At 49.3% G+C, this 23,977-nt stretch overlaps 1 long non-coding RNA gene across 2 annotated transcripts; it reads right to left on the bottom strand.

Moving 5' to 3' along the window:
* Positions 1 to 649: 649 nt before the first annotated feature.
* LOC144137942 (uncharacterized) lies at positions 650 to 4,557 on the bottom strand. Of its 2 annotated transcripts, none has more exons than XR_013315768.1 (3): positions 4,053 to 4,557; positions 764 to 922; positions 650 to 678 (listed from the first exon to the last, which is right to left on the bottom strand). It is a non-coding gene; the product is annotated as an uncharacterized LOC144137942 (long non-coding RNA). The 2 variants fall into 2 exon arrangements; XR_013315767.1 differs by having other exon boundaries at positions 4,137 to 4,557.
* Between the last annotated feature and the right edge of the window lie 19,420 nt (positions 4,558 to 23,977).

Below are 23,977 nucleotides of genomic sequence, written 5' to 3'. Positions count from 1 at the left end.
TGTGCGTAAAAGCGGGCACACCGCACTGAGCCCAGTGTGGCGGCTGTCGGTGTAGTGAAGGATTGGTAAACCTTTGAAGCATCAGGCGATGCGGCGACACAATGAAGTTGTGGAGAGGAGGTGAGACAGGTGAGACAGGTTCCAGATAACGTGGCCTCATCTCCGTGTTTGTGCAGCGCATCGCCTTTATTGTTGCGCCATAGCTCCGCGGAGTGGATTGGCTAAGTAAGTACTTTGACCGACATCGACGTTCAACGTCGACGAACAGCAGCGACGTTTTCCCCCACTTGCGTAAGTGTGTAAACAGCGTAAACGACGCCAAGCTCAATGTGCATTCGTTGGCCCCGAAGAGGTGGCTAAACCAATCGAAAAAGAAAGACAACTAAGAATAACCAAGCAGTGCTACTCCCACTCAACCACTACCTCTCGCTTTCACCTTAGTCCAAGAGACTTCAGACCTTTCCCACCTGTCGTAAGGCCTTGCGCCTTCGTTTCCTTCTGAACTCTTGTGCTACTCAGGTTCAATTCCCATTTCCAAACGCACATTTCAGTTTCGTGCATGTTTAGTTATCTGCATTGTTTATACATTTACACGTCAGACATCTGTAGACGCTTTCATCCACAGACCCAGTGGAGAAGAGCATCAACTCACCTTGCCACCAGCGCAGCTCACTATTTCTGAAAGGCAAGAGGCACAGGTGGGGTCAGTGGGAGGAAGTAACGAAAGGACAGCACCGTCAATGCTCTCAAAGTTTCAAAATACCTTTCAAATCAGCGGGCGAGGGCAGGACGCGGCCAGTTGCGTGGATGCTCCAGCCCTGAAGCACGCCACCACTCGAGGACGCCTGCCTCAAGGTCTCGTCGAGCACAAACTTGAGGGACTTTTCGGCCTCGGTGTCCTTGAGGAGGTACGGCGTATGCTCTGCGGGGAAGAACAGGCTGCATTGTGAAGGCGGCCAAGCCCTCAGGTTGCAAGCGGGAATTCCAATTCGAATGTTGAGGGTTTAACGTGCCGAAGCAACACTGCGGCTACGAGGTGCGGCGTAGTGGATAAGTTTTAAATCTAACATGTGTAACATGAGTTGTTAGACCAGCGACAGTCTTTATGTTTCTTCCCCTCTCTTCGTTTCTGTTGCACCGATTCCATCCAAAAAACACCCTCTAAATGTCTGCAGTTTCACCTAAAAACTAGACCATGAGCTACAGTTGAGGCTAACATCAACCACCCGGAGTTATCGTCTGTGGGTGAAAAGGTGAGGAGCATGATCCAGAAAAAAAATGAAAACAATATGATGCTGTTTGGGCAAAAGGTTTATTGTGCTCAATTTCTTTCGGAAAAAAGTTACTAGCGAGTGAAAGTGGATTTCAAATTAGTTTATCTTCAGCATTTCTTTCAGTAAAGTTTTACTAAGGCTGCTCTCATTTCACAAGCTGACATCACAAGCACGGTGAGTTAGGCAACAGCACTGCCTCGACATTAAAATTGTATCATGTAAGGTGTTTCAACTGTGGTATTTCCGGCACTCAATAAAATGCAACAATAATGTGTTTAACAATCACGCATATGACTCCACATTACTACCCCTCCCTTTGCATAATACCACCAGAAGCTGCTGCATTCTACCTGCCCTTGACATAAATGAAAACAATTTCCGGGCACCTTTCTCTGGCACTGATGTCACCTATTTCCCTTTTCATTACAAAATTATGAACAAGGTAATGGTCCTTTTATAGCAACCTGAAACGAAATTTTATGTTTACTTTTTCCTTTGTGCTGAGTGAAGAGTGGTGTTACTAAGGCACCTATGTCGAAAGCAGCCCTGTTCTCATCTTCCTTGCCCCTGTGAAGAATAAAGGTGATTTAAAGGACTACTGACATGAAATTTCCAATTTGAGCAACTATGCAAATAGCTTCTTGTGTATGTAATCTTTCAGAAGTTGGAACTTTACTGTTTCATAAAACAATGTCAAGCTTCGCACGAATTCAAAAGGCAAAACGGTGCAAAAAAAAGGCAGAACACCAACCCAAGAAAAGGAAATTGATAAACACCACAACACGAGCGAGTACATATCTTGAAACACTTGCACTGCCTATGGTCTAACAAGATTGGCCCAGTTCAGTCTCGTAGCAAGAACTGAACATTATGAGTAACTACTCTTTTAATATGTGTGCCGTCTCATGCACTCATAATACAAAAGATTAACGGATACATCCTCTCTGGAAAGAACTTTCAAAGGCACACACTGTGATGACTGTGATATAATTCCCCTTCTCAAGAGTGAATGTATACACTGGTGGCACAGGTTGGAATTATCAGCTTTTGAAGTGTTTGCTTTTGGCTCTAGCTCCTCTATTACCATATAGAGTATATTGAACAGAAAAATTTGGACCGACACATGATGCACGCACACAGAATTTTTGGCTAGGGGTCAACACATGTCGCATCATGTGATAAAATATACAACAGTGGCAGTGTGTTGGTTCTGCACAACAGGAAAAAACAGCATGGCTGGAACAATGACAAAGGAAAGACGTAACACTCCAAGAACTCGTGTGATGAAATGCTTGCCAGTGCCCTCTTTGGCATCATAGCAGATCCTGAGTTGTGTACAGTTTTGCTGAGAAGCTTTGTATATCCAAGCCCACATATTGCACATGTGCTAGAACCATTAGGCAGTCTTTCCGGGTCCCCCACCTCACCCTGTCTCGTGAAGCTGCATCTATGGTCCGAAATGCACAAACCCCTTCCCTTCTTGCCCAGCCTCGTGTCCACTATATAAATGTAATCCTCCTGCCCCACTTGACCGACAACCAACTGCCCTTCACACCCCACCACTACTACCCCTCTTCTGAGGGTGCCATCCACTATACTGCCGCGACACACTTTCTGGGAAGACTGGCTGAGCGCGGATCATGGTGTGGACGTGAAGTCGATGTAGTCAAGGGTTCGACGAAAGTTCGTCTGGTCAGGCATTGTTTGAAGAAACAGTAAGGCAGTCACTGACCAAGTCAAAAAAGTAAAAAGACGTTTCGGAACCCGTACTGTTCTTCGTGAAGTCGATGCAAGAACTTCTGGTGGTCATGGAATTTGGGTTAGTGAGGAACTCTGTAAGATTTGCAGACTGGCCGTCTTCTAATGAAGATTAGGAGACGGCCAGGCAACCTGGACTATGGCTGCCTATATAGTACAGATTTCTCTCTCTCTCTCTCTCTCGGCATGAATACCACATTTATAATGCTTTAACGCGCTCATAATAGCAGTGCATACAATGTGCCCTACCTAGCAAGAATGCGGCAATGATGTGTGTTGTTTAAATGCATCAGACTCGCTTCTCACAACAGCAGTTTCCACAAAAGCGAGTGCTTTAAAATGGAGCGCTTGTAATTTCGAACTAAATTTTTATAGGCAAGAAGTCGACTGATTTTTCATACGCAGTGTTTTCGAAGGGTCTTTGACGCCTCATCACATCTAGCACAGCTAGGACATGAGGGGGCCAGCTAGTGGGTAAACCATAATGCTCACAATAAAAAAAAAAACGGGCACATTAAAGGACAGCAAACAGCGGTAGTTTTTTTTCCCATTAGTTGTTTTTATTTTGTGCTGTGAGCGTTATCCTCGAGTTGTTTTCAAAACCAATGCATGAACACTTGATTCAGTATCGCTTTGGCACTGTGTCTGTTCCTCTAGCCTGAAAACTAATACGCGCAGTAGCAAGCAAGCACCAGCAGAACAATACTAAGCACTCAAGGTCTGCACAGAATATACCACACACGCATGCTCAGGTTATCAGTTCCGTGCGATAATCACGTTTTTTTTTTCCCCTTAAATGTTACGCAGGTAGCAGCTACGTTGAAAGAAAGAACCTCGGGCGATAAACAAACGCCAAGGCGACCGTAGCTGACTAGTGCAACCGCGCATTGCTTGCAACGGCTGCCTGCAGCAATCGCTGCCCATGAAAGCATCTAACTCAGCCGCCGAATGCGCCGACATGAAGGGCGATAGCGCAGAGAACGAACCCTGCACTCGGCCCCACCTCATTCGCGCATTTACCATGTGCTACGCCGTCACCGCAATCACAAGCCGAATGTGGTAGTACGTCGAGCTCTACGCCCCGATGCACACAATCATCTTCACCTCACAGTATTCGCCATATCGCAGCACGGCATTTGCTCGTGTGGTGATCTCTGGCACATTGCTGCAACGTGGCTTGTAGGATAGGAAGTGCAGAACTAGCGATGGCAAACTTCGTCCTCGATTCTTCAGGAGATGGGTCGGTGTCGTCGTGGTCGCTGTTTCTCCGACGAGGGCTTAGCACGCCGGCTTCACCCGTGAGCTGGCTGGCTCAGGACAGCACACAACGCGAAGCCGAGCGTTAGCAGACCGACGCTGCACTTGGTAAGGAAATCATCGTACTAGCGAACACTAAAGTAACCAGCCACGACAACGTAACACGCGGGGATAGCATCCAAGTTGGGTGCGGAAGAAACTGGGGCTCCCATAATAACACCCGGAAAAAGAAATCGGCACACGGCGCTGCATTGGCTGCATTCGGGCTCGAGGCGTGCGGACTATTTTAAAGGGACCCTGCAACACTCTTTGAGCAGTGCAAGTAAACCTGCGCAACGTTTAGATTACACTGCCAGGAATACCTGAACCAAATATTACACGTGCACGTGAAGCGGTGAGCGCGCAAATCGATGTGAAAGACGCGGGAAAACAAACCGCTCTCTCTTCAGTTTTCCTCATTATGCATGGCCTGAGGGACGTCACATAGGCCATGGCTGCCCGATCGGCTGTCACTGGTCAACTTCGCGGGTAGATTCTCCCATTTCCGTCGTCGTCATCGCTGTGTACGAACCTCTTCTATGCCTTAACCTGTAGGCACAGTTTTGCCGTTTCTTTTGTGTTTTGAGTGCGCGCGGAGTTTGAGTGATGAGCTCAATACTTCCCTTTCAACGGGACCACTCGACTACAAACGTTTATTGCTTCAAAAACGCCCTACCAGCCCGAGCGCGCACTTGCGAGCAGGCACCCATGCCTGCTTTTTTGTGGCACCAGACCGGAAATAAGCCCCTCCGCGTTGCGGAGAAAAGGAGAAAACTACCCGGCATGTGATATATCGAAGGCCGCCGAAGCGAACGCCGCGAGCCGCCTCCCTCTCCGGGAGAGAGCGCGCAGCTTTCGTCGCGTTGCCCGCGGTCGAGTTGAGAGGGAACGATTATGCGCGATTTCTCTTCGCGCGTAGTTTCGTTAATTGTGAACGGATTTTCATAATTCTTGCGGGAGGAGATTTCTGGGACAATAGACTTAACCCAAAATACATTACTAGTAGTCGATGGCAAGTGTTGCAGGGTCCCTTTAAAAGTTATCCGCGCGAGGCGTGCGGACAGTTTTAAACATTATCCGCGCGAGGCGTGCGGACAGTTTTAAAAGTTATCCGCGCGAGGCGTGCGGACAGTTTTAAAAATAATCCGCGCGAGGCGTGCGGATAGGGACAGCCCCAGTTGACCCACAGCACGGGCGGGGTAGAGGAGCGGCGCGCGCGGATTTGCCGCTGCCCTAGCCCTGCCGTGGTTACAGGTGATACCTGCCAGTGTTAATTTACATGGGCGTTCTTAAAATAGTTGATTCCTTACCCCCTTCTGAATTTTCGGTCTATTAGGGTCAAACAGCCTAACATTATCATTCGGAAGCGCCGAATCAAACATTTGAAAGAAACATTTCAACGCGGGGCGCATGACGAAAAATATGCGAGGTCTTCATATCTTATCAGCGACTGTATTATATGAAAATGGTGAGACAGGCAAATAAACACGTACGGCACTTTCCGTGACTATAATATCATTTCTTATTTTTTTATTTTTCCTTTCGAATGATGTCTTGGTTTGCACACGCACAGAGCACGACCAGTGACGCGAATGATTTCCCGTCGAGGGAGATAGGGTTATCGCTTAGCTAAACGTGATTCTGCTATCCACGCTCCGGTCGGGCTGAGCGGCCCGCCGGCAGCGAAGCGCACTGTCAAAAACACACAGCTGCGCTCGGCCAGAAGCGATGCGTCGACTAACAGAAAGGCGGGTTGGAAGGGCAGAGGGTTGGTTCGAAGCGCCCCCACTGTAAAGAATCTGCTGTATTGGTTCCTTCTTGGGTGCGCAGGCCGTATGAAAGTGCGCGCTCGCCGCTGCTCCAGTCCGGCCGTGTTTCGGCGTGCCGCGCGCCGTCGACCACCGCTAGGGTGGCTAGGAGCGCTCGTGCACGATCTCGCAGCCGGTCAGCCGCGCCCGTGCTGTCGCCGCAGCAGCCGCAGCCCTCAGACCAGACGAAACCAACGAAACGTAGAACTTAGAAGGCGGTGGGTGCACGTGCGTTCGGTGGAATTGGTGCGGAGGTTCTGACGTGTTTTTCAAAACAGTATGTACGCAGATGACATTACCCTATGGGTCACTCGGGGAAGTGATGCCTCCATCGAAGAAACCCTTCAAGCTGGTGCTAGAGCCGTCGTACAAGGAGCCCGAGTAGCGGGCCTGCAGTGCTCCCCAACAAAGTCAGAACTTTTAGTTCTGCCCGCTAAAAGATCAGGACCTTCCCGAGAAGCTTCCATCCGCGTTTCAGTGGACGGAAAGCCTGTACCTCGAGTCACTAGCCTCACAATCCTAGGACTCACGCTGCAGAGTAATCGGCGCAACACGGAGGTGCTCAAAAAGCTTTCGGCACATGTAACCCAGGTAATCGGCCTGCTCCGAAGGATCGTTGCTCGAGAGCACGGCCTCAAAGAGCAAGAGCGCCTGAGACTTGTCCAAGCGTTCCGATTACATACGCTCTTCCCTATCTATCCCTTACCGACAGCGAGATAAGGAAAGTAGATGGCCTAATTCGCAAAGCATTCCGAGCTGCTCTGCAGTTACCACCGAACGCTTCCACTGCCAGACTGGGGGAAACAGGGACATACAACACGACAGCAGAACTTATAGAAGGCCACCGCACTGGCCAAGTCAACCGCCTGGCGCGCTCCTCTGCGGGCAGATTCCTCCTAGAGAGACTTGGGATCGGCCCAGCCAAAGGGAATGCGTTAGTGTGCAGCATTAAATCGTCAATCAGGAATCGTATCCTCATTCGACCCATCCCAAAAAATATGCACCCATCATTCCACACCGAAAGGCGGACGCATCGAGCCATGTCATTAGCTCGAAAATTTCCCCCTTCCAGCGCACCAAGCCGCCGCCACATCGCAGCCACCGACCATGCCGGCAGGCGCGCACCCCCAACTCCCAGCACCGGCTCCTACGGCGGATGACATGGACTTCGACCAGCACAGCGGCCGCACCATCCCTCTAGAAAACCCCTGGACCGAAGTTTTGCGCTCCCGACGAAAGAACACGGCATCGACATCCCAGCGGCAAGCCGCGACAGCAGTCAACCAACCACCGGAAAAGCCACTTACAGCTCTGAGAACTGACTCTCCGCGCAACCCACCACCACGACTCCCAAGCGACAACTACACGATCGTTTATCGGCCGCGATCTGGACTTAACGTTGCCACCTGTGCTCCTCGCAATCTCGCTCACGGCATCGCCACCGCCAGCAACATCCCTCTGCAAAACTTTTACGACCACGTAATAGTGCAAGTGCAAAATTCACATAATCTTGTCGTCGCAAGCACCGCCCACGAGGAGTACGCACTCGCACTAAGCACGATCACGACCATACAACTCGGAGTAGCAGAGTACGAACTCATGCCGTATATGAAACCTCCACCGGACACCAGCCGCGGTGTCATCCACGGCCTGGACTCGGACGTCACCTCCGATACGCTCCTCGAACTGCTCCAAGCCAACAAACCTCAGCTCCTTCATGCCCGTTTAATGGGCCGCACCACCTCGGCCTTACTGACGTTCCAAGGGCCCCACGTACCATTTTATGTGAAGGTGGGAAGCCTTCTCTACCGCTGTCGCCCCTTTCGGCGCACCGTGCAGGTGTGTAGACTGTGCGGTGACATTGGACATAGACAAGACGTGTGTCCCAACCCCGACCACCCTAAGTGCCCTGACTGCGGACTGAGTGACCCCCCAAAAGACCACACGTGTTCACCCAACTGCAAACTGTGCAATCTCCCGCACACCACAGCTGGCAAAGACTGCCCCAAAAAACTGGTTCCAGCTCGCCCAGTGTCCAAATCTCGTGCCTCCTCTTCCGGGGGCGCCCCACCATCCACTAGAGCCGACGACCCACAACAGGTGAGCTGGTCAGCCATAGCATCAAGCACTCCCACTGCTCATGCCTACCCCAAGTAACCACGGACGTCCGTGGGACGTCCGAAATACAGCCGGACATCCAAGGCCCAGTTTGGACGGCCACTGTACGTCCATTTTTGGACGTACATTTTCGGACGTACAGTGGACATCCAGAAACGGATGTACAAGTCCGAATGACATCCGCCAACGGACGTAAAAAGTTACTATGAACCATCAAATAATGGCCTAAATCGAATATAAAAGCAAAAACAATAAAGCCACTGTGCTTTTCAATTAAAAAGATTTTGTACATGAACACCCTGGCTTGTAGGTTTCAAGTTTCATCTGAATATTTCTAATATTAAGCCTAATTTTTTCATTGTTTTGAAGCACTTCACCAACTCCAACGACGATCTCTTTGGGGAAGGGTATATAAGAATTGAGAACCGCCAACGAAACGTGAAGCAAGTTCACTGTGTTCATGTATGCCGTCTGCCCGGTAGTGTGCTAGCCTTGCGCGTTGTACTGTACTGCTCGTTGTAAGAACATTAGCTTGTCGTTATGTGATTCTGTAAATTTTTACTCAACATCCAAAATACAGCCGATTTCGGACGTCCGACTGGACGTACGGAAGTGTTAAAACCGGACGTCCAACGGACGTACATGGTACGTCCATCGGCCCTGAAACGGACGTCATACGGACGTCCGCTACAGCCGGAATGGACGTACGGCGGACGGCCGACGGACGTCCGGTGGTTGCTTGGGACCCTCCCCTCCCTACACGTTCGCTCCACCCTCCGCCTGTCACCCCTACCCCCCAAGCTCCCTCCGCAATAGAGCAGCTACTAGCGGAAATCAAGCAACAAAATGCCATTATGCTCGCACGCATAGAAGCTCTCGAATCAGCCAACCGCACCTCCCAGCAATCCCCAAATGACGCTCCAACCCCCGCACTTGCTACCACCTCCCCACATCCTCTAACGCCCGACCTCGCCACACGTCTCATCAACGAGAAAATCACAACTGAAGTCCTTCCCATGGTAGAAAAGCATATAACGGACGCACTGCTCACCATCAACAAAACGTTCAAAGAAACCACCGACTCCCTACTTCGTCTTACAGAATCCATCACCCAACGTCTTACGGCGCTCGAGCTAGCCAACCAGAAGACCGTCCATTCCCAGGTCAAGAAAGCCAAGCTCTCCCCAGAATACGATGCCAAGTTAGCCGCCAACACCCCCCTCCCATCTGATGGCCACTAATATTAACACAGTGACCATCTATCAATGGAACTGCCGTTCTTTCAACAGTAAAAAAGCCCAACTCGGTCACTACGTCACCCAATCCCCACCCGACATCATCGCGCTTCAAGAAACGGATACCCCAAAACCCCAACTATCCGGCTACGCCACGTTTACCCATGACCCCGGACACCGGACGGCGGTTCTGGTGGCGAAGGCATTAACCGCCCAAGAACATCCCATACCCTCGTCGATTGCCCATACTTTTGTAGAAATCATTCCTACGCGACCAGGGCAACCAAGTTTATTCATCCTGAACATCTACAGTCCTCCTCAACATCCCCTCCGAGATATCGATCCGCTCCTGAACGAATCAGCCAAGAGAGCCGGTCCAAACCCCCTGCTTTTGCTTGGCGACTTCAATGCCCCCCACCATTCATGGGGGTACCCTCAAGCGACCAAGAAAGGCACGGCACTCCTTCATGCAGCCCAACACCACATGTTTACACTCTGCAATGACCTCACCCTTCCAACTCGACTGGGAACAAGTGTCACTCGCGACACAACGCCGGACCTTACATTTGCCCGCAATGCACCCCATCTAGAGTGGGCACGCTTACCAGACACTCTTGGAAGCGACCATTACATCCTAGCCCTCGCCTTGCCCAGTCTTCCCCTTCGACGACGCATCGGACAAGCAACGCTCGTAGACTGGTCATCTTTCCGCAAGGATCCTACATCCCTTCCTCCTGCGGACGAAGATCTCGAACAATGGACGGCCCGGCTAACTGCTCTAGTGCGAAAACATACTAAAATCATTCCCCTCACAACTGCCAATCCTTCAGTCGACTTCTATCTCGATCATCTGTGGGGGGCTCGGCGAGGCCTCGTCAACAGATGGAAAAATAGGAAACATAACCGCTCCCTCAAACGCAGGATTGCGGAAATCACCCAGCGGGCCGCTCAATACGCTGAGGAGCTGAGAACCCAGAACTGGCGATCTTTCTGCGACAAACTTGGAGGCACGTTGGGCACCAAGCGCACATGGCATATTCTGCGCCACCTCTTGGGGTCCAAACCCTCCAAAACAACAGCGCAGCAGCAGCTACAACGGCTCATTCACAACCACCCGCATCCACATAACCACTTACTAGATGCAGTTCGCACAAAACTTTTTGGTTCCCCTGAAAACTCGCCTATTCCCACGATCTTGCCATACCTCGGCCGTCCTAACCCCGATCTCGACGCTCCCTTCACAATCCAAGAATTGGAGCAAGCCCTCGCTCGCTTGACACGCAACACCACGCCGGGAAAAGACCGCATAACAAACAAAACGCTCCGAAACCTAGATGATGAAACTCTCTCATCCATCCTTACCCTCTTTAACAAACACTGGGAAGCCGGAACCCTCCCCCAAGAATGGCGGCATTCGGACATTATACTAGTACCGAAGCCCCACAAACCTGTAGCCATCGACAACCTTCGGCCGATTTCTCTTACTTCGTGCCTGGGTAAGCTGTTCGAACATATGGTGCACTATCGCCTAACAACCTACCTCGAAGACAACGATCTCTATCCCCATACCATGTTCGGCTTCCGTGCCCACCTATCCGCTCAAGACGTACTCCTCCAACTAAAAGAACAAATTATCGATAACCTAAGCAAAACCCAGCCCAGCACCATCCTCGCTCTTGACGTCCAAGGGGCCTTTGATAACGTCACGCACGAGGCCATCTTGCAAGGCCTTCAAACAACGAACTGTGGAGCGGCGACGTATAACTTCGTCCGAGCCTTTCTGAGAGATCGGACAGCCACAATACGCCTTGGAACCATACAGTCTGACCCTTTTCCCACGCCGGCAAAAGGCACCCCTCAAGGATCCGTCATTTCCCCCTTACTTTTCAATATCGCCCTCCTCCAACTTCCAGCCAAACTCTCCACAATCCCCAATCTCCACCACGCATTTTACGCTGATGACTTGACAATGTGGACCAACACCGGATCGGCGGGACAACAGCAAGACAATATACAGCAAGCCATCGACTACACGCTCGAATATCTACAGCGCCGAGGCCTCACCTGTGCACCCCAAAAATCGGCATTGCTGGTTCTTCGCGCACGCACACGCGGCCGTCCTCCACAACCAACCCCTGACCCGTCCGTCACCATATCCTCCGTTCCCGTCCCGCAAGTGACCACTCTTCGAATTCTCGGCGTTCCCTTGCAAGCCGACGGCTCGGGAGCCGCTCTTCTTCCGCAACTCCATCTAACCGTCACGCAGCTTACGCACCTCATTCGAAGAGTCTGCACTCAGCACCATGGCCTCCGAGAAAAAGACACCTGCCAACTCATTCATGCGGTCCTGATAAGTCGCATCATATATGGGGCACCGTACGTCCAACTGAAACCAAAGGAACACTCCAAACTCGACGCACTCATTCGCAGAACATACAAAATTGCTCTTGGACTCCCTGCATTCACTCCTACCACGCACCTACTCCGACTCGGCCTCCACAACACACTGTCTGAACTCCTAGAGGCACAGCAAGTCGGCCAGCTCGCTCGCCTTTCCCTCACCCCCACGGGACGCACCGCTTTGACACACCTGGGCCGTCCCGCTCCTACTGCATTGGACGCACCACAACGCATGCCCACCCAAATCCGCGCACACATCAAGGTCTCGCCAATTCCGCGCCATATGCACCCTACTTACAACGTGGGTCGAAGACAAGCACGCGTTCGTCTCCTGGAGAGACGATACTCCAACGATCCCAACACCCGATACACGGATGTCGCAACCTACCCAAACCGAACAGCCCATACAATGGTTGCCCTCAACGCTCAAGGCTCTATCCTGACATCCGCCACCATCGCTGATACCAACACCACTACTGCCGAAGAGACAGCCATAGCCCTCGCCGCCACCACAGCACCTACCGGCTATGTAACCATTCTTACCGACTCACAGCAAGCTTGCCGGAACTTTCTGACCGGATGCATTTCACCTCCCGCCCTCAAGCTTCTCCAGACAATAAAGACCCTGCCCTACATCCAAGTTGTATGGGCCCCAGGTCATGCCTCACTCCCAGGGAATGAGGCGGCACATGCCGCTGCCCGCGACATCTTACTCCGGGCATTCCCATCAGGGGCGGGCAACTCGGCTGCATCGTCCTCCAACCTTCCCGTTCCCAGTCGCTACACTGATATACTGCACCACTACCGTCAGAGCCGTCTCCATTACCCACCCCCTCATCCCTCCCTCAGCACTTGCGACGCCCGAATATGGCGCAGACTCCAGACGGAAACTTATTTTAACACTCGTATTCTTCACCATATATCCCCCACTACCTACCCTTACAACTGCCCTACCTGCTACACTCCCAATACGACGTACCATCTTGTATGGGAATGCGCCGACCACCCGAACCCCCTCCCTTCCCCCACCCCGGAGCAGTGGGAGTGCGGGCTGACCAGCTCTCAGCTCGGGACTCAGGAACGCCTGACCTCCCGGGCTAGAGCAGCAGCAGTCGCTCGCGGCTTTCTGAACTGAGAAGAGGCCACACACCTTCTTTTTTTTTTTGTCGGCTCAAATAAAAACGTTTTTTCCTCCTCCTCCTCCAGAGCTAACCTTTATGTGGACGCTGCAGAATATCGCCATAAAGAGGCGTTCGCTATCGCCGTTATTAACTCATCGTCATCTCCTCCTCTTGCTACCCTCACCCTTCGTAACCGACACCCGCATGTAGCAGAAGAGGCGGCAATCGCGCTGGCATTAACACAAAGGCCCACCCCACAAATTATATTCTCCGATTCGAAAACGGCCGTCCAAAACTACGCCAAAGGTCTCATTTCGGCCCAGGCACACAAAATTCTCTGTCTGAATTCGCCATCCCACACGGTCGAACTCCAATGGTTCCCGGCTCACACGGGCATTGGAGGGATAGAGACGGCCCACACGGCAGCCCGAGCACTTGTCACCCGGGCATACGATGTGGACTCTACCCTCCATGGAGCCACATCAACCAGGGATAGTCCCCTGACCTTCAGAGAGGTCACGCAGCATTACCGCCTCTCCCGCCGCAAGCTTCCCCCCGCCCACTCATCCCTCACTCTAGAGGAAGAACGCCTTTGGCGTCAACTGCAAACGGAGTCCCTGCCCTGCAGAGCCGTCCTGCATCACATCCACCCCTCCCTGTACCCATCCCCCCTCTGCCCCCGCTGCGGTGAAAGGGCCACGGTCCAGCACCAAATGTGGGCTTGTGCAGAGGACCCATTCCCTTTCATTAATTCCCCTGACCAGTGGATGGAGGCGTTGGGCCGCTCGGACCCCCAGCTCCAGAAGGAGCTCGTGACTCGAGCGGCTGAAGTCGTCGCAACCCTCAGGGTTGCGCCCACCGCGCCCTAATCCACTATGTAAATAAAAGTTATTTCTCTCTCTCTCTCTCAAAACAGTGAGAGAGTGCATTTCGTCAAGGACCAGCATGTGAGGAAGATGGTGAAAAGGACTGATGGGCACTGTTTTGCCCAGGCTGTCACACCGGCTATCAGGGCTCTCCAAAGGCGTCTTTGTTCGCCGCCCCAAGAGACGAAGAGGTTCAAAAAAAGTGGAAGCGCAGTTTGCGCCGGCAGGAGAGAGAGACAAAGCTTTTTTTATCGAGCTTTTACGTGGGGTGTTTCCTCATTTCAGGTAATCATGTGCCGTCCCGGCTCGACTGGCCCTCTCGACCAGCAGAAGTTGATCTTGAGGGAGGGAGCTGGAGTATCTCCCACTGCTCAGGAGTAGGGGAAGGAAAAGGAGGTCGGAGGTCTGGGTTCTTGACGCACTCCCATATTATGTGCCATAGAGTGCCTGGTTGAGTACAGAATTTACATTGTGCGTCGAATTGTTTGGGAAATAACAGATGCATCCTGACTGAATGGGGAAACGTATTTGTAACTATTAGGACAAGCCCCTCGCAGAATCGTCGGCTGCAGTGTGCGAGCTCCACTTTGTGTACAGGCCGTTCTGCACCGGTTTGTGCTAAACAGGGAGAACGCGTTCACTGAATGCTTCAGTGTTCTTGAGCTTCATTGGGATAGCATCCTTGACATTTTGAGTGTGGTGAAGGCTAAGCAGCAATGTGAACTTGGGTGCAGTGATCATTGTAAGGCTGTTGCGGCAGAGGTGCGTTTTACCTCACGACCCGCATTCACTTCTACGTCAAAAGCATCAACAGAAGCAACGCAAAAAAGACGGCAATCTGCAAAGTATGCTAAACCATAAATGCCCCCAGTACTGGACCAAATTGCGAAATAAACATGACAGCCCACTGAAAGGTAATCTGTTCTATCTCGTTCACTGTATGTATATTATAAAAATTGCAATCGGGTTTGAAAAAGGTGAAGCTGGGTCATTAGCTGTACACAACTTTGAACATATAGCATTGCATGTATAAGTCTTAACATTAGTTACTGTTCTCTTTTATAGTAATTATAACAAGAAATAACTACAAAATAATTTGCCTTTCGCCATGATAGCACCCTTGATCTCTGAAAAATAGTAAAGACTCCATACCATATTGGCAAGTTTCGTTTTTGTGCTATGCGGCGGGTCTAAGTCTAAACTTCCTTTTAGGAGATTGGGGGGGGGGGGGGGGGTCAACGTGCTTGTATTTGCGCACATGCGCCGAATAATACATCAGAGTTTACTGCAACAACTCGGCTAAAAAATTTGTCGCTCTTAAATGCTGCTGTAAGAGCAATGACGTGTTTTTAGAACCGCGATGCTCTGCCCTGTGCAGGGACTAACAGTCCATGCTGAACACCTGCCAGTTCGCGAAAAGTAAGTAATTATCGTTCGTCAGGTAGTATTCGGCGGGTTGCGGAGAACACAGGTGACAGTTCATTGACATTCAGAAGCGCCCGCGCCAGATATAAAGCTCGGGGTGAATCAAAATCGCGGATAGCGGAACTAAAGTGCCTGCAACCAGAACGGCTCACCACATCGAGGTCACAGGTCTTGTGCTCGACCTGGAGCAGCAGTAAGTAAAGCAAAAATTACGTTTGACCGCTTGCATCCAACCGATTTTTTATTTACTTTGCTTCTGAGAGCAGAAATATCACAGGAAGTTTGAAACCCCTTACCATGGCCTGCATTCTGCCTGAGATGAAGTGAAAACAAAATAGTAATTACAAGTATGTCAAGCAAATAACCGGACACTAAAGCAACGTTTGAGATTCAGAAACAATTTAAAGTAACAGATATAACAATGTTTTTAGCTGCCTGGTGAAGCACAATAGCTGCTTTGAGATTTCGAACTCCAATATTGTACGTCATTATGACAGGAGTTCTGAAATATAATTCATGTTCTGTGTAGGTATTTAATGCCGCAATAGGTGAATTGTAGGTTGTTAATTATGTCTTAGGCACCGACCGTCCTTTGGAGACATTTACAAATATCCATGTTCATTTTAAACGAATCGAAGGTGTCGCTTTAAATGTCACTGCCATAATGTTTTCTATTTCACCTCTGATATTGCCGCACGTGTTATCTTATCTCCTTTGATTGAGAGAGGGTCGCAAACTCACGTCACCAGCCCAGAATAATCAGCGCAGCGCAGCAATTAAGACACTTCTGAATCTCAAACGTTGCTTTAGTGTCCGGTTATTTGCTTGACATACTTGTAATTACTATTTGGCAAAGGCTGCTGCACCCCGGGGATCCTTTCCCCCGGGGTGCTCCAGCCTCACCCGATCGCTGACGGCTGGAGCGCCCCACGGAAGTGACGTCACCTGTTTTTTGTTATTATTTCTTGGATTTGGTCGTTCTTGTTGATCGCCGAAACTAGTACCAGAGTCAAAGCATTGAAGGACTCTGCTAGTACCAAGTACCATGCCGGCCGTGCAAAGTGGCCGTGCCGGCACTTATGTTTAGGTCGGCTGTGCTTTTCATTGTTTACGCGCCGTAAGCGCAGGATGATAACTCTCCTCCTTGGTACATCGGCTGTCGTTCGGTGTTGTGTTATCTACGGTGCACCTGCGGGAAAGGAAGAAAACCAGTGGAGGATTCGGAGGGTTGTGTTGCACGTTTAAGTTCGCCGGCTTTTGTAACCGCACTTCTATCTTTCTTTTTATTTTGAAAGGTGTGTGCGCGCGCCATTTCACGCCATTAGGTTTGATCCGCTGTGGTTGAATAGGGAAGAATGGGTCTGTGTCCTCAAACGTGGGCACTGGCTGAAGAGCTAGGCTGCCGGCAAAGGTCTAAATAGTGTTGCACGAAGGCTGCTTGCGCTCCCATTTAGATCATAGAATCTGTGGCTTTTGTGGGGAGAATAGGCGGAAGGAATACCTTTAAAGGCCCTCATTTGACAAGAGTTCTCTTGGGCCTAGATTAGTGGTACCCACTGGATCTTCCGGCCACTAAATAAGCTTATTTAGGGGCTCTTGTGCACTCTAGTACGCGCCGCTGAACACCAGCGTTTTTGTCCGTATAGTTTTGGCCCAGCAGCCTGAAATGTTTTGCAACCTCACCATACTTTCTGTGCATAGAAAGACCAGCAGGTGCCTTATTTTGGGGGGGTGAAATCAGCACAGCTGGTACAAAAGAGGCCTGAATTAAAGTTTATTGGATGTTACAAAAAGATGTTTGGAGTGAACACTGTTAATGCCTCTTTTCGTCGTGCCTACAACTCTGTATATTTGGTCATGTTGTACCAACTTTTCCGAGCTTCCAAAGTTGCAAGGGATACACTGCAGTGCTACAAGTACTGATCACAAAGTGTCAAAAAATTTGGCTTTTGGCTTCCCATTGCCACCCTTGTTAGTGATGGCCTGGGAAGAACCACGCCGAAGCAGGATAGCACCGACCAATCCAGGAGATACACTGTACTTCATTTCACCAACTTCATAAAAATTGTGCTCGTAATCAATAAACAGCGAGAGCACAGCTCTGTACCACACGTGACACGCTGGTAAGGGCAGCAAATGTAGCGCCAACAATGGTCTTTCACATAAACTGTGCCCACAGCTCCTGTCAGCACCAAATTGATAACAGCGTTGTTGCACATAATTACGTATACAAACGTCATGGAAGTAGTGTTGCTTCTGGTCATAGCAGCAGCTGTCCAACAGCCCACCACTGCAAGTGCTGAAGAACCGGCCAACCATGTGACGTTTGCTGTCCAAAAAAAAAAAGCACTCAGGCCTTCGTTTTCTGACAAGCAGACTGGATGCTCATCACGCTGAAGCTCCCCCGCAGTAAGAGCTATGTGTGCGCATCCGTACGTGCTGCCACGTGCAGCCTGGCAGCACGTGGCAGCAAGGTTCCATTCTGCCAAGGTGCCGGTTTAGCGCCGTGGTGAGAGGATTTGGCTGCTGCTCTGGCGAAATGAGTTCAAGTCGTACACCAGTCCATACATCGGGGGCCCCGCCGACGGCCACGTATATATACGGTCACTTTGCGCGTTTGATGTTACACCTTCGTCTTTAAAATTGGTGAAACTTGCACTAAGTGACACAAGGCGAAGCTGGAGGATTTCTTTTTATGTTAGCACGACACCAATTTATTCACGTGTTCCGTCGTCGCCGTCACTTCTCACTGTGGCAGTAGTAGTCATCGTCATATCCATCTGTCTTCCGCATGCATGACTGGTTGACCCGGATCGTTTTGTCCGCAGGCTTTCCCATTCCTCCAAGAGTGGAACGCGTCGGCACGCGCTAGAACCGGCTTCGCGAGCTGGGCGTCTGCGAGCTGTCTTGTGCTCTTCCTTGTGCCGCGGACGCACGTGACTGTTTCCTTGGTATTTCTGCGAGCACCACGCGCAAGCCAGGACGATGCCGGACGCTCATCGCAAAACGCGTGGGTGGTAAACGGCGGGAGTAACTATGACATGTTTTCTGATGGCGCCGCACACATTGTTGCTGGCCTTCAATTTATGCACACGGAAGGGCACTCGTAAAAACTTATGCGGAATTTAAGAGCATTAAATGTATTTAATGTCAACACAAACACCAATCCAAAGTAGCAGCCCATGGGCTGAGGTGTTGCGCTACTGAACACGAGGCAGCAGGTTTCCTGGGCATACCAGTTTTTGTGAAGGAGGCGGAAAACACAGCTGTCCGTGAGTAAGTGATCTTGCTGTTGATTGAACACTTCCAGGTGGTATAAGTTTATTCATTGCCCTCCACCATGGCATGCCTTATTCATGGTGCTGCTTCAGAACACTATGCTACAAACTTATCTTTTGGGTCTTAACACTAGCAGCATTTAAATGAAACATCTTTGACATTGTATAACTGTTCTTGAATAATTATTCATTTTATAATGAGCACAATAGCAGTATTGTCATAAAAAAGAACTGCAGCTAAATTATAAATCCTAATTGTTGTATGCTAGTAACATGTTGCAAGAAAATCGAAAATGTAATAGTTATATCCGTTCGCTCACCAGCTGTACAAGTTGTACCTGTCCCACGAACCTTCAAATGCTGATTAGTCTCATGGCCAACACATGAGCCATACATGCCCTTCTGTTCCCAAAAGGACTAAACAAACACGCAACCTCCAAGAAAACACATCAGGCATTGGGAAGAAACATTTAAAAATGACTCACTTTATTTGATCGACAACCAGTACATTTTCCTTTTATAGCCCACAAAAGACCATTGCCAGCACTGCATTAGGGCTTAAGAACTTTTCTGCAGTTGGATTTGGCAACAGGCAGAATGCACCATTATGTACTGGAAACACACATGACAAGCCACAGCTTTGACCAGCTCATTGGTTGCACTGGGTGTCAAGAGATAAAAAGGAAGAACCACGCCAAATGCTTTAATGTATGCACGTTGATCAAACATTAATTCAGAGTGTAGAAAAACATCCCTTCCAGCATGTTCAGCTGATCAACCAATTTGTGACAGCCTTATCGAAGTGAAGGCAAGAACGAGTGCGTGGCAAGATTTAAATGTGGGCTTTAAGAAATGTAAGTTGTCTGTAGGCTGTCTGCAGTCATAATTACTATTGTGCGCCAAACACCCTAGTACACTGAGTGCAGTGAACTTCAGCAATGATAGTAGTCATAAGTAATTTTTATCGTATGTTGACCGTTGCGAATCCTAGTAAACTGTTACAAGCACCTGGCATGCTGGCAAGAGAGAGGTAGAGAGAGTAAAAGATTTTTGAAAGGAGAAGAGGCCAGCATTAGAAACTGAACTTGGGCCTGCTACTTAAATCCCGCTGGGGCATGGAAGGTACTGAATACTGAGGGTATGAGAAATGACAGTGAAATCAACCAATGAACTTTGTACACTTAAAGCATGTATAACATGCAATGGGGCGCAGAAACAGACTAATCACTGTATAATTCGCATAACATATTTACCGACCATAAAAAAAAGTTTCGCAGTTTGTGAAATTTCACCACCAATACCCAAAAGTCCAGACAGGACAAGCAGCGATTTGACCGCTCGATCTTGCTTCTTCGTGTCAGCCCACGTGCCCAAAATCTTTCGTTCAAACAGAGGGTAAGCATTCAAGCGTAGTAAGGCTGCTTCAAGGTCTTTTCACCCACTAGTATACCTTGGTCAAACACTATGCAAATGATCAATTGTCTCTGTACAGCCTTACACAGAAGGCAGTCTGGGCTGTCCTCGCGTCCGATTGTGTGCAGATACTTTCAGGTCAATGCTACTTCAAGCCGCAGCCTGTGTAGCAAGGTTTCATTGACTTCAGTGAAGTTGAGGGGCATGAGCGAGCCAGAACCTTTGCTCGGGATCAGTCCTGGGGAGCTGTTCCTGTCAATTTTGTGGGTCAGACCAATGCAAGGCAGCAGCTTGTGCACGGGCTCTGTAGAGTATTGCGTTGCTATCTTGTCTTACGATGGGTGTAGCCAAGAGAGGGTATATCCTTTAGCAGGCACAAGGCAGCATTTCCTTCCCAGAAAATTAGTTGTATAATTGTAATTACACTAGCTAGTTTCGAATAATTCTTGCAAACAAAGAGCACGACTACCAAGTGTAACAAAGGGAGGAGACAGCAACGACTTCCAACTAGTGCCTTGTTTGAAACCTATGACCCATATAAATACCACATGCACTTTATAACATCAACATAGCAAAAACAGCACAACACCATGCTGCAACTTTTCTGCTACGACCCCCATGAGCACTGCCAGCTTTCAGGCCCGCAACCTCGTTAAACTCAGTTTCCCCTTGAGAACATGATTTTAGCGCTAAAGACGACAGACACACTTTACTGGTGCTTGCATCTGTCAAACACCAGCAAACATTAGTTATCTTGAAATGGTACGGGGTAAACTTGGAAGCTGGCACAATTCAGTGGGATGGGAGTGGCAACCAAAAATCTGTGCACAGTACAGCCCCTGTTGTGGCATTTTTCAGCACGGCGACAGTTGTCACACCACCCTTGTTAACCTATATTCGAATCTCCTGATACTATGGAGAGACTTGTTGCATTGGTGGCACACTGGAATTACCACTGTGTCGAACCATGGAGCCTGCCAGTTGCCATTCGAAGTATGCAAGTCTGCCGATGGAAATTTTTTCTGGCGACTGTTTCTTGCTGCTTCCTGCTGGCACAGCCATTCCATTCCACGCAGACAAACAAAATGCGCGCAGGCCGCATGCAACAGTTTGCGTTGTTGTGTGAGAAGCAGGTTTGCCAACGGGTACCAGTCGGCTGCGCAGTAGCACCCAGTGTATGCTTAGATGCAGATACCTAGCGGGTCCGCCTTGGTTCATTCCACAGAGGCAAAAGCAACGCTTTCTCATGTTTCTCTGATGGTGCTTTTCAATGGAGTCAACTATGTATTGCACTAAACAAATAGACAGAGAAATATTTTATGGATTTGCGAGCAGAAGGATGCTAGGGCTTCTACCCCGTGAGAGCCGTTCTTAGTCCAAGTGCATTGAAACCCAAAAGCGCCGTCAAAGTTGCCCACCCCGGACTTCCACCACAGCCTTCACCATCCCTAGCGTTACATCTGTATTTCTGAAATGATTAGTAACGATTAATTATTAACAGTGACTCTTCACGGCTAGTCAGTGAGTGGAAGTGTTTTGGTTTGTTGGGTAAAAATCAGAACAGACTGCTTTCACCATATGTTGTGAAGTGGGCGTGACGGTGACCCTGGCTCGTTAGTGAGCAGAAGTGGTTTTGCCGGTTGGGTAAAAATCAAGCATGACTGCATTGAGGAGCAGACGAAGAGTGTGGAGCACGTCAGACATACTTTTAGCCTGTGTGATCAGTGTACGTGCTTTGTGCCATTGAGAAAGTTAGCAGGTATATCCCGTGTATTACGTTTTTTGCAAGTTTGTCCAACATATCTTTGGACGCAGCGTTAAATCATCAATTCCTTTTAAAAGCAACACGAAGCCAGCAGGTGAGAAAGAAAGAGGTATGTTAGTAATACTACTAAAGGAAATTCAGGCTATTAGCAATGGTTCAGAACGACATGTAAACAATCTTTGCTAGAATGCACAGTAGTTGACGAAACACTGCAGGGCACATGCACACGTGATTGCAAAGAGGGTTATGGCATGTACAGGTAAGTGCGTAAGGCTGATTTAGTGCAAATATGCTGCATGCACACATAAATAAAAAATACCATGCAAAAAAGATGAACAAGGCAAATGAGGTTAGAGCAAATAGAAACAGCAACTACGCAGAGTCATCTAGATGGTATGCTTAGAATGTAGATAAAACAGTTCAACACAGCACATAGCACCTGTTATTGCTGAAACCACTGACGCATCACCTAGCCTGTCATAAATGGGAAAGATCACATACGTTTGGCGACATCGTAAATTTTGGAGCACACGAACACAACACACACGGAAAATGCCATAGTAACTCCACGCTTGTAACGACAGGGATCACGGCAAGTTGATGCGCACGAACGAGAACTAGCTGTCACTGCGACGCACCATTGCTAACTGATGGGGCTCTAGATTATTCACGTATACACTCCTGCTGCGACACGAATCTGGACACTTGCAAGTCGAGTACGGAGCAGTATCAAAATATTTGCCTCGCGTTGTGATACCGACACAACACCGTGTATAACGATGACTGTGATGGTATAGCATCGATGACTGCGGCGCCAGCAGCTTCACACAAACAATAAACCTCTGGAAAACTACGACGCACCACACACATCGGTCACGTTTTGAAGGCAACACGGTGCTTCGTACCTTGCTGCACATTTTGGGGCAACAATTCTGATACCTGTACATATTTGATATGAAATCATTGCGCTCTGCGCAAGCGCTGACCAGCACTTCGCGTTGCTGCCACGAATAGTCATCGGACTTTGCGAAGACACAGGCTTGGAGCTGAACACCTCACATGAAACGAAAACACAGCGCAGCACCGCACCACTCGTGAGCGACTCCACACAACGCCAACGCTTGTACATTCTTGCTTGCCTCGGCACCGCGCGAAGACGGAATATATATGAAACAGGCCAACGGAACAAACTCGGAACAGACGTGAACTCTACCCGTACGGATGCCAGTACGGGGCCAAAACGCCAAAATTCGCTCTTCGATCGAATTCGGCCTCTTCTCCATGCCGCTCGTACGTAGGTCATCCGTAAAACCCGTTGTAAATCTATAAAAAGTGCTTTGTTAACACAACTTCTTCTACGCGAGTGTCAAAAACAGTAACAAACTCGAGCTTCGCAGAGAAAAATATAATGCAAACATCTACAAAGCGTGTTCGTGACGTCACGGTGACTAGGTGACGTCATATTAAAAGACAATAAACTCAGGCTAAAAATAAATCTTGATATTAAAATATTAATGTGTCGCTGCCAAAAATATATGCAATACTATTGAAATAATTGCAGTGCAATGCAGTTACGCAATTTTTTTGTTGACGTACGTCACTTCCGTGGGGCGCAGCAGCCAGTTCGGGGGGAATCGGCTCGGAAGCCCCGGGTTGCAGCAGACGCAGCCTTACTATTTTGTTTTCACTTCATCTCGGGCAGAATGCAGGCCATGTGGTAAGGGGTTTCAAACTTCCTGTGATATTTCTGCTCTCCGAAGCAAAGTAAATAAAAAATCGGTTGGATGCTTCTGAAGCTTCTGAATGCCTTTGAAAGCCGAAAGAGAACGCGAGAACATGATAGTGCAAGGCCAGACGCGTCGTCTCACTGCGCCAGAGGGGACACTGGCGCTAGTGTCTATGCGAGCCGTTGATCGTCTGCTTCAACCCCCATGAGAGCGGCCATGGCAGATAGACGTGTGATTTTCGAACTTGGCTTGACTATGCCAATATCTTGACTTGACTCGAAATATCTTTTTTAAATTGAAAAGCTACAACTAATGTTTATTACAGTATAAATTATTAGTCGCATAAACAACTTGTACTATACGTTAAGTTTTAATTAAGGTTTAGAAGTACTCTTTTATAAGAGGGAAAGTGATTTGTGAACGGCATACGCGGCTGAGTTTAGCGGAGCCGGTGATTCGGCGGCGAAGCGTATTTTTTTTTTCGTTTTTTTTT

This window comes from Haemaphysalis longicornis, unplaced genomic scaffold (assembly GCF_048455015.1).
Source record: "Haemaphysalis longicornis isolate Haplotype H1 unplaced genomic scaffold, Haemaphysalis longicornis Haplotype H1 scaffold_5, whole genome shotgun sequence".
In the NCBI taxonomy this organism is placed as follows: domain Eukaryota; kingdom Metazoa; phylum Arthropoda; class Arachnida; order Ixodida; family Ixodidae; genus Haemaphysalis; species Haemaphysalis longicornis.
This window is presented reverse-complemented; position numbering and strand designations above follow the sequence as displayed.